The sequence below is a fragment of the Bemisia tabaci genome, chromosome 2 (assembly GCF_918797505.1).
Source record: "Bemisia tabaci chromosome 2, PGI_BMITA_v3".
Taxonomy (NCBI): Eukaryota; Metazoa; Arthropoda; class Insecta; order Hemiptera; family Aleyrodidae; genus Bemisia; species Bemisia tabaci.
In genome coordinates this window covers 2280918-2295544 of record NC_092794.1, presented here as the reverse complement: position 1 = coordinate 2295544, position 14627 = coordinate 2280918, and the positions used below count along the sequence as shown (strand labels likewise).

At 42.3% G+C, this 14627-nt stretch overlaps 1 protein-coding gene across 1 annotated transcript in view; it reads left to right on the top strand.

The window, feature by feature from the left end:
• Nucleotides 1–6461: 6461 nt before the first annotated feature.
• The window catches only part of LOC109035999 (uncharacterized), a gene marked incomplete at its 5' end in the record, with an annotated part of 42791 nt that continues 34625 nt past the window's right edge, over nt 6462–14627 (top strand). The window contains 1 exon segment of the mRNA XM_072296530.1: nt 6462–6552.

Genomic DNA, 14627 nt, shown 5'->3' with positions numbered 1-14627 from the left:
AAATTGAAGAGAGAGGGTGTAATTACGCAGGATCTATATGAACTTTGATTCAAGGCTAATGAGTATCACTAGAGTGCATGTGAATCCAGGTTGACAAGGTCCATCGATGCGAAGTTATGGTCCTTTCGCTTCATTTGTAAAAAGGGTTTTTACAAGAGCCCCTGAGAGAAAATTCTGGAAAATAGGGTTTACAAAGTAAGTTTCAAAACCGGCATCAATTGGGCTAAATTTAGTCGAATGGAAGATACTTTCACGGCTATTGTTTACAATAAAACGGCATCTGCTATTAATTCCCCCAAGGATTGATAGCAGTGGTGACTGCTAGAAAGAACGATCGCATTTTACTCATTATTGCTAAATGCAGCCCAATTAGTATAGCTAAAGGCATATAAGTTAGCACCATCCCGGCAGGTTTTGAGGTTTATTTAAGGTATTATATACTTTTTGATCTTCGTGGTGGGGATGCGGCACTAAAGTAGACGTTCTGAAAACATTGAGCCTCCCGGAAGAATAAATTGAACTCTAAAATATTTTTTTGACACGAAACGCTTGTCCGAACCGTTTCTGTAATGACCCCTCAAAGGCGGACGCGACACACAAAATGTGCAACATCGCGAACCGAAGTACGCCAATTTTTATTCTCCTTTCCGTAATGTAATTTTCAGTCACTGCCCATAGTTTTCTTGCCACCTGTTCTTCTGCCGCATTTTTCTTCAATCGACATTGAGAAAATTACATATAATACAGGGATTCAGTTGATGTTAAAATCGAAACACGAAAGCTGGGATTCCACGATCAAAACGGTGATTTACAATTGGGCCCTTCCATCGAAATTTGCTCAGCGTGATCGGCCAGATATCGATTCATCACCCCATTCCTTGAAAACCCTACGAGAGGTATCAAAAGCATTTGATCCATTTTGGAAATTCCCTTTGCATCCATCACTTTTGTGCTACAAACAACACAAACTGCGGGTTAGTTTTGGTTTCACTCTCACAGGTGGATCCAGACACTTCGAACGGGAAAAGAAGGTGAAGGGCGGGGGGGGGGGGTCCGTGGGACTCCCCCCAAAAAATTTTTGAAATTTTAAATAATTTAATCTGAGTCATGAATAATTACCAAATATACTGCCGTGCTAAGGAAGAACGCCGTATGACATTCGGGAGTTGCCAAATTTCCTTCGATAAAATGCTTATTTTTAAGGAAAGTTATGAATACTCTTTTTTGTAATTTTCAGGAGCGTTAGGTGAAATTGCAAACAAAATCATCTGAAAAATTGGTAGAAAAATATTTGCAAGTTTACTAGGAAATCTGTGTTTTATCAAAGGAAATTTGGCATTACCTGAAGGTTCATACGGCTTTTTACCTTAGCTTGGCAGTACAAGTGTCCTTCCCTCTTCTTTCCTCCGTTCCTTCCTTCTTTCTACCTTCCCTTAAATTTTCTTTCTCCTTTCTTTTAGGCGAACGAAAGGGGTGGCGGGCTGACTATCTTTTCCGTACAAAGTTGTACATTTATGGTAATTTTCCGATTATCGTTTCCGCAAAAAAATCATTTTCGCGCAGATGATTTTCTGTAGTACGTGGCAACGTCGAGAAAAATATGAGGCATATTTAAGAAACGCGAGTGATCAAAGATTGAAAAAATTATTGGTGTTGCCAGATGTTTGAGATCTGATTTGTGCCACTGAAAAAAAAAGTCCGGCCGGGGAGCCACAATTACGGGCTATAAAGACATACCGTCCGTTCCGGGCTCAAAGGCCGAAAATTTCGGCTGCTGGAGCCGTAGCTTCGGCCTCTGAACCCGGAGCAATCGAAGTTACGCCTCCAGCAGCCGGAATTTTCGGCTTTTGAGCCCGGAACGGACGGTATGTCTATATGGCCCGTAATTGCGACTCCCACGGCCGGAGTTTTTTTTTCAGTGCGGAAATGATTTTGTGCGGCAGCGATAATCTGTAGAGTACATAGAGTCGTAATGTAAATAGGAGAGCTGGCGCCATGTTCTGTTCGACGAGTTCCGAGCCCGGTGTGCGCCGAGCTTCGGTCACTTTTTCGACACATGTTCGACCCAAAATGGCGGTGTGGAATACATAGTAATTCCTAAAAAAAAAAAAAAAAAAAAAAAAAAAAAAAAAAAAAAAAATTATTTGTTTACATCGGAGAGCAGGGTACCCGTGCATTGGAAACAATCGATCATGTATCGAAAAAGTGACCTTGCGTCAGCGTCACTCAAGAGTCTCGGAATTTGGGACCTGGAAAATTCTTAAAAGTGGCGCCAGCTCTTCCACTGATATTACGACTCTATGTACTCTATGCGATAATCGGAAAAATTACCACAAATGTACTTTGTGCGGAAAAGATATTCTGTCGGGGGCGTAACCCTCCCCTGAATCCGCCTATGCTCCTCTTATTAATAGAAAGTAATGAAGGAACAAAAACATATTTCTGGGCGACCTACCGTTGAGTGATTGAGAAAACAAAAAACTTCTCCTCGGTCGAGAATATTTCCACGTCTTCGGCCTTGGCCCCGCGCAAACGAGCCGAAAGTGCTCCCCCTCGCTCCTCTTTCTCCGTCCGGGTGTCATTCACCTAAATTTTGTCAACTTTTTCGGCGGACCCGCCACACGCGAAGGTGACAAAAGGAGAGCAGCCTCAAAGTCATGTCGCGCCCTTGTAATAGTTTGTGACCGACTCCGTTATAAAATTCCGTCTACGTCACCGCCACGCCACCGCCCGAACTCCGCCACCCACTCATCACGGGCAAAATATCGACGATCGATAGATCCATCTACGTCATGCCGATGCCTCAACGCAATCTCTTTCATCCACTCATCGCGTGCAAAATATCGTTGATCGATAATGGAGAATTCGCACGCAAAAATTTGATTGCTTCATCTGAGAGTGCCTACTGAGCTGAGTTCGCGGTATTTTTCATAATTTTTTTCTGACGTGGGCAATTGGAGAAAAATAGATTTAAAAGTGAGAAAATGTGCCGCCTCATGACGCCATCTGGTGGCATTTTCCATTTAAATGCATGTATCTTAGCAGAATAGGTTATTTCGTCATACTTTCTCCATTAATTGCTCAATTTAGCAACCAAGAATATCTTTGTGCTCAGATTTCTTAGTAGTATCATTTTAAACATGAAATTCACAAAATTCAAGACACCTGCAAAATCTCTATTTTATTCACTCATCATGGGCAAAAATCGACGACTGATAGATCGATCTACGTCATACCGATGCCGCAGCGCAATTCCTTTAATCCACTCTTCACTGGCAAAATAGCAGAGATTCAGTGGAGAGGCGTGAATGATCGATTTTCGATATGTTCCCATTTGAAGCCTTGATAAAGAGTCGATTATTAAGGTGTTCGTCGCGACCACCCTGTTTAACGATCCTTTTTCATTGCTTTAAGTGGCAGATAAATCGATAAATTGCAAAGCACGCCATGCCACAGCAGAGATCGATAAAGTGATCTATGATAGCCCGCAACACGATTCCGTCCGTTCACTTATCACTGTGAAAATATCGATGATCGATATGTCGGTTTACGGCATACCAAAATCCCAACGCGATCCTTTCCATCTACCTATCCTACTGAGTTATCGAAGACAACAGTAACGTCCAAATTTTCGGAAGTAAGTTTATACTTCAAAATTTGACTGGTCTGATTTAAATGAGCCGTCAATAATTCTTCTAAAATAGGAAAATCCGTCTCGGAGATAGTTACAAGAGAGCAGTAAAAGCAGAGTAATTGACTTAATTTCAGACAGAGCAGCAGTAACTCCACATTATTGACGAAACTGCTGTCTTGAGTAAAATGGTATCCTCGTCTGCTAATTGGACTGCATTTTGCAATTTGGAACTATAAATTCTGGTCCGGTTTTAAAACAACGTATGTGCCATTAGTTTCCCTATGTATATAAGTGTTTTTTTCAGATGAGCCAGAATTTATAGCTCCAAATTGCAAAATGCAGTCCAATTGATCACCTGAAAATTTGTTTCATATTATTGTGTTCACAGCGTAGACATGGGAACAGCCATTTTAATATACATTCAAAACTAAAATCCGTCGATTTTTAATCATCCGAACGATTTCAAAAATCACTGAAAAAAGGGTGCTCGGCTCAAGCATGATGATTCTTGAATTTGCCGCCAAGAATTATTTTTATCTTGATTTAAGCTGAACTTTTCTTGATAGAAGAAAAATAATGCTTGGGCTAAGCAAAAAAGTAGTTTATATTAAGCAGCAAAAGTCTCGATTTAAGAAAAAATACTTCTTGGCGGCAAATGTAAGATTCTTTTTTTTTCAGTGAGTCTTTTGAATGATTATTCAAAACTTTACGAGGAATTCAGGATTCGTCGGAAAACATTTTCCACTACGGGGTCCGCTTATTGGGTCCACTTTCTCGAAAATTCAGCAGTCATTACTCTCTTCGATGATGTGGTTAAAACATCGATGATCAAAAAAGTGATTAACGGCTGAGATCTAGTTGCGATGCACTGGCAGCAATTAAATGATCAGCGTAAGACAAACTGCCAAGTGCCAACAACCGCCCAGTGTTGAGGGGGCTCTTGGAGAAATGCGCCTACCTTTAATTGGCATGAACGGTGCAGTCCAAAGCAGTGGCAACGTTGTGCAAGCCTCAGGCTGAATTATTGGACTCGCGGGTATTTCGAGCAAGGACGGTACGCTGCCGTGCTAAGAAAGAACGCCGTATGAACCTTCAGACGTTGCCAAATTTCTTCCGGTAAAATATGAATTTTCACGGAAACTGTTGGATGTTTTTCTTCCAATTTTTCAAACAATTTTGTACACACTGTAGTCTAAAATATCTCAAAATATCAAGGAAAACTACGCACAATTTTCCCGAGAACTGCATTTTTTATCCGGAGAAATTTGGCAACTCTGGAATGTACATACGGCGTTCTTCCTTAGCACGGCAGTACGGTGCGATAGTTATTTCAGTTCACTGTTTGCATTTTGACGCTCGCGCTGACCATTTTTCCTCCTTTGCGACGGCATTTTCTAGCCACCGACAACCAAGCCCATCAACCAGGCCCATGCAATTAGTGCCTATATGCCGTGATAGCGAAGAGAACCGTAAGTCCAAAAGTAAAGTTTTGAGAAAATGGGCTCAGTGCCTTCGGAGCAGAATATTTCAGTGAAGGAAGCCTCCACTTTTCACCACCTTTCGCCCGAAAAATTCTTGAAAATCGTTTGGTTGATTGAAAATTGACCGATTTCATTTAAGTTATATTGAAAGGATATTATTCATTTTCATCTTAATGTAAGTGTAAGGTAAGACAGCCGTAAGTGCTATTCTCTTCAAGCTTTCGTGGTTGCGTTTTGGACACACGAGTGCACATTATCAGGTTAGGAGTTGGCAGAAAAGGGCGGCATTTCACTTGAAAGCATTGTTTTCATTGCATCCTAGGAGAAACAATGCTCCTTACGACTGTTTTGCCTGAGACCACGTCATTTTTTGTGCATTTACGGCTTTTCAATATGTCTCGTTTTCGTACAAATAAGACGAATTTTGCTGTTTTAACTATTTCAGAGATTTCATCTAAAAGAGATAAAGACAAATGTTGAAATAGAGTCGAATTAAAAATTTGGACGGTTACGTCTCTCTTCGCTATCACGGCAGACATGCCTTCAAGTTTTCGTGACTTTTACTCTGAATATCACCTTATAAAATTCAGGAATTATACGTTGCTTCATAAATTAAATTTACCCATAGTCTACAATGGACCACTAGACAAGGTACGAATTTCAGCATTCTGATACATGTTTCTCAACCAAAATTTCACGTAGAACACGATACGCACAACGAAAATTACCAAAATCAACTCCTGGTGAAGATATTTAATGATTCTTGATGCGTGAATTCAAACCACCCGCTCATGAAAACTCAATGCTCAACGTGATTCACATCGTGTATCACATCGCTAAATGTTTATCATGACAGTCTCTGCGATGTAAAAATCTTCAACTTCAATCTTGACACTTTGGCTCAGCTATAGCAAATTACCAATAGTTTGAACAACACATGGTGGAAAATGAACATTGCTCGATTGAGAAGCTTGCTGAAACCGTTGTAGTGCGCGATTTGACTCACGTAGAGCTTTGAGTTTCTTGTGAGCGGGCAGTTCAAATTCCTCGTAATCAGTGCGAAATAAAAACGTTAATATCTTCGTTAGAAGTTGATTTCGGTAATTTTCGTAGTGTGAATCGTGTTCTACGTGAAATTCTGGTTAAGAAACATGTATCAGATTGCTTAAATTCGTACCTTGTTTAGTGGTCCATTATTTTTGGATCGACCCACATTTTGTGAACACTTCGCAATGTACCCAGGTTCCGGCATTTGCCCGTAATACATTAGTTATTTAATAACAGTGTGTCTGCTTTTGGGTCTTTTACAGAGATTTTAATCCTTTTCATTGATTTCTTTGTTGCAGGAATAGCTGAGACCCATGTTCCTGTCGTAGCTAGTTTCTATTACTTTTATCAATTAACCCCGTGCGACCACATCAGGTCGTGTACGGTTAGGTAAGGAACGTTTCCATAACATCTTCAGTTAGTTTCTACCCCTTTACATGTTACGTATATGGACGTATTTGTGTTGAAAGATGCTATGTGCATGGGGTTTGCGTGTAACTAACAATTAGTTCATTAGCCTATATACGGTCATATAGGCGATGCTTGTGCCAGATCTCGACGGACGAGGCATTCGATTGTTTGGCTGGGATGTTGTCACGGTCATAAAACATTTTAAACAGCTATAGCACTACAAATTTCCTGTGGAGATGTGCTAATAATGTAATTTTTTTCGAGCTTGCGTTTTAGAGAGGAGGAGAGTGCACTTTTAGGTCTTACGAATTTGTCCAAATTTTTTTCGGACGATATACTCCAACGTGAGTTGCATATTTTTGCCTCCCCTCAACGCGAATCGCCGTGAGAGCGAGGGTTGCGTCCAAAATAATCCCTTTCGATGCGGTCACGATCCCTGTTGAGCTGTCGTGCATTGGTAACGGCTGTTCGGACCAATTGCGGCAGAGTACACGGATAAACGCTAGTTCTAGGATCGTTGCTGCATTGGAAGGGATGTTTTTGGTCACCATCTTGGCTCGACGATGCTTGTTCACTTAGGAGCTTAAAAAAAAAGTCGACGCTCTAAGTTAAAATAATATTTCAAGTAAAATTATTTTTGATGAACCAAATATGCGTTGTCACGAATGAGTAACACAATGTCATAGGGGTCAGGATAAATCTAACCTCAAACAATAGTATTCCTTCAAAAATGCAATTATGTCAATTTGGCGATTACACCCTTTCTTTGAATAATTCGTTCGCGAGCAATGCTGCAATGGAGAATTTGCACCCAAAAATTTTATTGCTTCGTCTGAAAGTGCGTAATGGGCTGAGTTCGTAGCATTTTCCATAATTTTTTCTGACGTAGGAAATTGGAGAAAAATTGATTTAAAAGTGAGAAAATGTGCCGCCGTATGACGTCATCTGGCGGCATTTCCCATTGAAACACATCTGTTTTAGCAGAATCGGTTATTTTGTCATATCTCCTCTAATAATTGCTCAATTTATGAATCAAAGGTATCTGCGTGTTCAGTTCACTTAGCGAATTCCACTTAAACACGAAATTCACCAAATTTCAGACCCTTGCAAATTCTCCATTGGGGATATGCATTTCTGGACTTTAGGCACAGACGTGGGCAGATTGTCCCTAGTATATGATGAAGATGTTTCGGGTTGTCACGAAAATGACGAGTCACCGGTGACGTCAGGAGTAATGGTCAAGTGCATAATGGCGACGGCGAGTATGCAGAGTGGCGGTCTGGTCGGCGAGGAACGGGGCAGGTGGGTTGCGGGCAAGCCGCAGGGGTATTCATAATCGAGACATGATCGAATTGATAACGCAACCTGGGTGACTCCGCTGCCCGCTGTCGTCCAAGGTCCGACGGCCAGAAAGTAGGCCATACGAGTGCTGTTGCTCCGCCAAGCTGACCACTCCGCGCCCCGCACCGTCCTTCTTCGCGAGGAACTTTAAGTTCCCTCGGCCACTCAATTCGCGTCCTGTGATTTAAGTACCTCCCGCCTCCTTATTGCAATCAATAGACACAGCTATAGACAAAGAAGACGAAGAGGAAGTGAAGCCATCCTGCGAGCTCATTCTTCAAATTGATAGGAAAAGTTATTCACAGGCATAAATACCGACATACGGAGTATGGATTCTATTGGTTGAAATAGGTGGTTATTACAGACCGAGGGAGAAAATTAAGGACAAACTAGAGTCTCCAGTGGGTTGCCTTTAGTTATTCTATATTACTCCCTCCTTTGTCCATTGTAACCGCTCTATTACACCAAAAGGATCGCTCTATTTTCAGTGCGTCGTCTTCGCCTATAGCTTTGTCTATCGATTTCAATAATCAGCCCGCTGCTTGGTGGAACAGATGAATGAAACAGGGCCGGATTAAGTGGGTGGCCAAATGGGCCGTGGCCCATGGCGGCAAAATGTAGGGGGCGGCAAATCTTGCAATCTTCTTGAATGTAGGTATCACAAAAAGAGAGAAAAAAATCCGATTCAGAAAATAAACTACAAAAGAGAAAAGGCGACAAAATCTCTCCTTTCTTAGAAGTAAAAGTATAGTAATTTCTAATTTTGTCGTCTTTTGATGATACAAAAGGGACAGCACCTTTAATTAGTCGGGTTAAGAGAGAAACCAAACACGCAATTTGACCTGAAGCGGAGCGGCGCAGAGAGCAATGATGACGAGGACCGAGATGAAAAATAGAAGCCCTCGGCGTAACGGTCGACATGAAACGCATAGCGCCTACAAGACTGCATGAATACTTCACGCATTGCGTCAAACAGTGCCGAGCGCAGCGGTCGGCGCGGCATGAAACGCATAGCGCATGAATACTTCACGCATTGCGCCGAACACAGTGCGGTGGGCGCGGCGGCGGAAGTTAAAATTATTAAACCACATTTATGTTTGTTCTTTCATAATTTTTTCGTTTGTTTGTTATGAAGGGAAGGCCTTGTCCAAACAGAGATGGGTGTGCGGAACTTAACGTTCGCTCCAAGTTTCGTGAACTTTTATTAGTGTTGACAGGACTTTCACAAAAAAAGTGCTCAACACGAGTTAACGCGTCTAATGCACCCCTCCTCTTCCGGCATGTTCTCTTGATGGTTTGTATCGATGTTTCAAAACGAATGAGAAGGGGGCGGAAAAATGCAGGCGGCCCATGGGCGGCAAGTATAGGTAAATCCGGCCCTGGAATGAAACTAATAGGAAACGGGTAAGCCTTGCTTCCCTCGGTTAAAAATAAGGAGCGAATAGGCTACCATGAAACCCTGAAGTTTGTCGATCAATCGGATAAAGCAATCTGGTAGTAAAAGGATGTAGATGACATGTATTTCCTTAAATAGGCACTCTTTTATTTAGGTGCTACAACTAAAGACAACTCCCGTGCATTAATGAGGAGGTGAAGGATGCGGAACTCCCTTCAATTGTTGAATATGCAACACTCGCATCCGTGAAACACGAATGGTTGCATCAAAGCGCCACAGAATGTGATATTCGTTGTTTGAGATACTGACCTATTTAATGGCGTTTGATATTCTGGTCTCGCGTCTTCGACTGGCAAAACTCTTCTTTTGTCGGTGCTCTGTCACTCCGGTCTTTCTCCTCACTGCAAAGTTTGTAAAATATACATCTAAGCATTGGTTTCGATACGTCAATTTAAACTTCCCGGCAGCACAGTCACCTCCCCCATCGACCGTCACAATTAAAAAGATAACGGCATGTCATAATGGTGTTAACTGTGAGAGCTTTGTCAAGCCAGGGCGTTGATTCAGAGTTAGTGGACCCTCTGTCCCCCTTTGCGCACTGGATTCTTTAAGGGAACTTTGACTCAGGTTTAAAAGCAAGCTGATAAAATAGTGCTGGGTCCACAGTGTTTAGTGGAGAACACAAAAGTTCAAAAATTCCAATTAAAGTCAACATTTTTGAGCTCTAATAAGTACCAGTAGGTATAAGACTGAAATGAGAGAGTGTTCAGCTCTAGAGCTCAACAATTTTGACTCTAATTGATTGAAATTTCTGAAATCTTCGGCCTTGTATTCCCCGCAAAACAGTGTAGACCCAGCAATATCTTACCACCTTGTCACATTCAGTTCGGGGCTTCGTTTCTTAGTTTTTTTTCTTGATTAAAAACAAGGTTTCAAGTTGACCAATCATGCAAGTAGATTCTACCCATCTTTCAGCTGATCTTAGAGAACGTCTGGTGCGACTTATCTGTATTTTTGTGAAATTCGGTTGTTTGGCATTGTCAAAACTTCATCAAAAACCTAAAAATCACATCAGACGATCTCTAGAATCAGCTGAGTGATCAGGAAACTGTAATTTCATGATTTGTTAAACTGAAACTTTGCTTTTAAACGTGAAACTTCACACTTTTACACACACTTTTACACTTCACACTTTACCTTCACATCGCCCTTCACTTTCACCCTTTTCTTCGTCTTCACTTCACTTTTTTACTTTCACACTTTTTTTTCATAGAGGATTCAGTGTCCACTGCCGGTTAAATGATCGTGAAACAAATTCAAATGGAGGAAACTCTGCTGTTTAATGAACAGCAATTCCAATTGATAAATCCCGGACGAGAACTCTCATTGTGTCGACAGGAAATCTCCTTGTTTCAGACGGCGTGTCTGTTATTCTGTCGTGATAGTGAAAGGAGCCGTAACGGTCCAATTTTTTATATTCACTCTCTTTCAATATTCGTCTCACTCTTTTTCAGATGAAATCACTGCAATAGCTGAAACAGCAAAATTCGCCTTATTTTTATGAAAACGAGATATTTGAGAAAGTCGCAAATGCGCAAAATATAGCGTAGTTTCAGGCAAAACAGTCGAAAGGAGTATTATTCCTCTAGACTAGAGAGCCAATGAAAACCGAGCTTTTAAGTGAAAAGCCGCCCTTAATGGCCAATTTCTAACCTGAAACTGTGTTTATTGTGTGTCCAAAACGCAACCACGAATGCATGCAGAAGATTACAAGGAGTGGCAGAGACCCCGTCAATAGAGATCTCCAACTTAGAATGGGAGCCGCTATTGCATCTTACACAAACCCGTTCAACTTTTGTAGCACTTACGGCTGGCTTGCCTAACACTAGCCTATCTTGAAAATTAATGATATCCTTTTTGTATAATTGAAATAAAACTGGTCGATTTTTAATCACTCAAACGATTTCTGTGAGATTTGGATGATTGGTGGTGACTTGACCAAGAACGAAGGCTTATAATTCAATAATATAATCCGCTCAGACGCTATAGTGCGGCCATTTTCTCAGAACTTCATTTTTGGACTTACGGATCTCTTCGCTATCACATCAGCATTTCAGAGAGGCGTCCAGTCACTGTAAAGGGATTTCCGCTTGATTCGACGAGAATTCTCATCCGGGAATTCTGAAACGTAACATCTTTCTCAGGACCGGATTGAGGGGGTGGCCAAATGGGCCGCGGCCCATGGCGGCAAAATGTAGGGGGCGGCAAATTTTGCAATCTTTTCGAATGTAGGTATCCTAAAAAGAAGAAAAAATCGGAAGCAGAAAATAAATTACAAATGAGAGAAGGCGACAAAATCTCTCATTTCCTGTAAAAGTAAAAATATAGTAATTTCTAATTTTGTCGTATTTTGGTGATACAAGAGACAACACCTTTAATTAGTCGAGTTTAGAGAGAAACCAAACACGCAATTTGACCTTGAGCGGAGCGGCTCAGAGAGCAATGATGACGAGGACCGAGATGAAAAGGAGAAGCCCTCAGCGCGGCGGTCGGCATGAAACGCATAGCGCCTACAAGACTGCATGAATACTTCACGCATTGCGTCAAACACCGCGGGCAGGAGCGGTCGGCAGGAAACGCATAGCGCCTACAAGACTGCATGAATACTTCACGCATTGCGCGATTGCGCCAAACACAGTGCGGTCCGCGCAGCAGCGGAAGTTAAAATTATTAAACCGCATTTATGTATGTTCTTTCATAATTTTTTCGTTCGTTTGTTATAAATGGAAGACCTTGTCCAAACAGGGATGGGTTTACGGAACTTAAGTTTCGCGTATAGTTTCGTGAACTTTTGTTAGTGTTGACAGGGCTTTCACAAAAAATGTGTCCAACACGAGTAAAACGCGTCTCATACACCCCTCCCCCACCAGCACGTTCACTTAACAAATGAGAAGGGGGCGGAAAAATACAGGCGCCCCACGGGCGGCAAGTAGGTAAATCCGGCCCTGATCTTTCTGAGTGCAACCATAGAGTACAATAGAGTCGCAATGTACTGGAGCGCCGATGAAGTCATTCTATGAACGTGCCATTCCGAGCCCCTTGTTCGCCGGAAAGTGAGAACCATCTGGGAACCGTTTGGCATTTTTTAACACGGCGGCTTATGAGAGAATCGCGGGCTGCGAGTGCTTTTCGGGATTCATTCATTTAAATCAATCATTATTTCCGCGAATTTTGGCAAATTGTGTTCACCGAAGTCATAACAAATTAAAAAATGCACAACACTCCCGGTTTTCATGAAATAAATTTTATACCTGTATTTTCTGAGCGATATTTTCTGCGAATACGGCATCGCCAGTCGCCGCACATTAGGCTTAGGAGTACCTACAGCAGCCTGATTTTTGAAATTTTGTGTTTGTCGGGTAGACATAGGTTAAAAGGCGGAGCGTGATTGGTCAGCTATGTCGTACCTATGTTGAGTGGAACTCACGACAAGCTAAAGGCATCTCTTAAATTTCAGACAATATATCGTCCATTCCACCTGACAAAGGCACGATTAAGCAGCGATATGACATAGTCGACCACTCTCCGCTTTTCAACCTGTGTCATCTATGTTTACCCGACAAACACGAAATCTCAACAATCAGGCTGCAGGATAAAACAGCCTTAAAAAGCGACTTCATCGGCGCTTCAGAACATTGCGACTCTGTCGTACTCAATGAGTGCAACGGAACATTCATTTTCCTTGCAAAATTTTCGCAGGGTTAGCTGAAATCCGGGCACCTCGCGAGAGCTCACACTGACCCCGATACTCACCACGAGCATCGCCCGTTGACCGCTCCAACATCCTCTCTCTAGAGCTACCTTTCCACCCGTCCGAATGCTGATCCTTGAGGGGGTTGGTACGCGCGCGCACGCATGGAAAGAAACCGTGGCGCGATCGTGGCGTCCCGTGGTCGGCGATCAATCGATCGCCGCTGTTCACACATACTGCGAGGATCGATTATGAGGATGTTGTCATTCTCGCGATTTTAATCGATACTTTTTCTTGGCTTGGAACGGGAAAATACGACTAGTCGGAGATTCACGCTTGGGCACCGATGAGCGGAAAGAGCGGTCGTATAGTAATGCGAAGATACGTCGAATATGTGTCTAGGTGAACGAAAGTGAGCGTGATCAACTCGGTCCGCTTCCGTTCGTGCCCGCACGCGCACAGCAACCAACCCTCCCCTCCCCCCCCCCTCCCGTAACCCGATGCATTGCGCCGCACCCGCCGCACAGTGGATCGAGTCAATGAGAGAGGTCGGACATGAAATTTTTGACTAAAACTGCTAATTTTGATGTTTATTTCGTCACAATTTAAATTTCAAGGGATGCTTTAAAAAGAGAATTTTAAGAGGAAACCGATGAAACCACTTTCAGAACCTCAAAGTGTTGTATGAACGGAGTTATAAGCGTTTAAAGTTTCCAAATTTTGTCCGACCTCTCCTATTGACTCGATCCACTGTGCGGCGTCCGCGAAAATCCCTCGCTAAGTGCAGTGCTGCCGTCCTAAGGAAGACCGCCGTATGAGCATTCGAGAGTTGCCAAAGTTCCCCGGATAAAACATGTATTTTTTACAAAATTGGACGTATTTCTGTCAAACGGAACTAAGCGCCAAATTGAGTTCCTGTTGAAGATTTTAGAATCCCGGATAGCGCGTTCTGTCAAACGGACCTATAAGCGGCACGGAAAAGCATTGCGAGTATAGGAGGAGCGAGCATCGAGTTCCGCAACACCCGCCAATCCAAGCCCCCCTCTCCTTTCCTTCCCCTATTGCGCTTAGGTCCGTTTGATAGAAATACGTCCAATTTATGTTTATTATCCCTCAAAATTTTCAGATATTTCAGACACGATTGCGAACAAAATAGTCTGAAAAATTGGAAGAAAAAAATTTACAATTTTCCCAAAGAACTTGTATTTAATCAGAGGAAATTTGGCAACTCCTGGAGGTTCATATGGCCTTTTTCCTTAGCACGGTAGAGTGGAAACCCGGGTCCAGGTCATGCCGATTCGTTAGAATTGAAATCCGCTATAAATATATATTTTTTTATTATCAATTTTTAAGAAGCTTTTAGGGCTAACCCCACCTCCCAGGTGACCATGACCCTTGCCTGCGGGCCGATTTTTGAAATTGATAGACAAAACGATAGACAAAGAAGACGCAGAGAGTATGGAGCGATCTTGTTGATTGAAATGAGTGGTTCCTTGGTGGTTATTGGAGAAGATGATGAAATAACTATAGGGTCGCTCATGGGTTGCCGTTAGTTAGTACAATACT